Raw genomic sequence first — 2105 nt, forward strand, 5'->3', positions numbered from 1 at the left:
GAAAGTGTTGCGTTTTGCTTTGATTAATTAAAAATTAAAAAAAAGAAATTTTTCCATTTTGTTGAATAATTTTGTGGACATGTTAATAAAATGCAAAATAAAACTTATTGGCTTATAGAAAACTTATTGAAAAAACAAAGGAAACATTAAAAGTACAGTATTTTATTCTATACATAGATCAAGGTGGGCATCAACTTTCAGAACAACTTTTTTAAAGTCATTTTGAATCTGAATTAACATTTAAGCAGCATATAAATTATTTTATTTCTTTACAAACAACGTTTGAATCCTAATTTGAAGATGGGCCTGCCATGTAAAATAGTTTTTAATGGGTTAAAGATGTGTGAAAATATTTCAGAACAAAGTTTTGTTTGGTTACATCTTCAAGTCCCTCTGGTTCATGTGTTATCAGTTTCACCTTCACTGTCTTCTTCACCTTTTTTATTTGTTTTTTGTTTGTTTGTTTGTTTGTTTGTTTGGAGAGGAAAATAAATCCTTTATTTTTGTTTGGTACCACTTTACAATAAGGCTCCCCTTATAGTTTATAGATATGTTATTATTTCCTCTATAAACACTTTATACATCATTAATAACTGTTTATTTAGGGGCGGCTGTGGCTGAGTGGTTAGAGCAGTCGTCCTCCAATGCAAGAGTTGGGAGTTCGAATCCACCAGCAGTCACATGCTGAAGTGTCCCTGGGCAAGACACTGAACCCCTCACAGCCTCTGATGTGTGTCCCATCAGTGTATGAATGTGATAAAGCTCTGATTTGTCTCTTTAGAATGATTTGTTCAATTATCTTTGTAGAGATCTAGTATAGAGCTGTATGAATGGGTAAATGAGGACACAGATTGTAGTGTAAAGAGCTTTGAGTATCTTGAAATAAGATAGAAAGGCACTATATAAGTACAGTCCATTTACCATTTATTATGCATTAATTATTGTTTATTATGCATTAATTACGGGTTCAGAGACCAAACTGACCAGTTTCTTGCCAAATAGTGAGCCAAATCTGCCACCATCTAAAATGATGCCGTAGTTGTAGATACTTACATAGCAGTGATAAAGTACCATATTATATCCTAAAAATATAGGTTTACGACTGCTTAAGGTGCTTACTTATTGGCTAAGATAGTTACTTAAGATAGTAACTTAGTCTGAAATGTTTAATATAACATCTCTATGTGAAATGTGAACACATTTGACTCACTATTTTGCAAGAAACTGGTCGGTTTGGTCTCTGTCACCCTTAATTAATGCATATTAAGCAGTTATTAATGATTTATAAAGTGTTTATAGAGGAATTAATAACATATCTATAAACTATTTATTAGTCGTCTATAAGGGGAGCCTTATTGTAAAGTGGTAGCGAAGGTTCTGTCAAATATTAACACATGACACATTAAAAACTTCAGCAGTGTTTCATCAGAGCAAGGTTATGCCCATGTTCCCTAAACGCATCACTAGTTTAGGTCACACAATGTTCATATTTATTTCAGTAGTAATACAGTAAATTGTTGTATATTCAAAATTTGCTCAGTCCTTCCAGCCTCTAAAGTCACATCAAAATAACTCTGAAAAAGTTCTAGAAAAGGTTACATTTTAAACGAGACATGTTTATGTATTTCCCATCGGACTTACTCTGCTGTTCATGTAATCTTGTCTGCATGTTTCATCAAGTCTATGAAGTTACAGCACTTTTTACATCAGTGAGTAATCAGTAACTAGAATTCTGTTGATTATATATCCACATACAGCACAAAAATGTTTTAAACCAAAGGATCTGTGTTTATTGTTCAATATGTTTTTAGACTGAAGTATATTTTTACCTTTAAAAAAAAAAAACTGGTTTAGTGTGGATGCTGTTTTAAGGCACACAGTTTCCCAAAAGGGCCACTTTTCAAAATAATTTTGAAGTGTTTCTCGTATAAAGTGTGATCTGTGTTAACCTCTACAGGTGTATCAGAAATAATTGACTAAAAACAAACAAAAGAAATTAATAATGAGGGGAAACTATAACTTTAAGCTGGATAAAATTGATTTATTAACCTATTGTTGCCTCATGTTCATTGTTTGAGTGATAACTTTTTAAGCTTTACTTCCAC

Source organism: Nematolebias whitei, chromosome 9, assembly GCF_014905685.2.
Source record: "Nematolebias whitei isolate Nwh7 chromosome 9, NemWhi1, whole genome shotgun sequence".
Classification (NCBI taxonomy): Eukaryota; Metazoa; Chordata; class Actinopteri; order Cyprinodontiformes; family Rivulidae; genus Nematolebias; species Nematolebias whitei.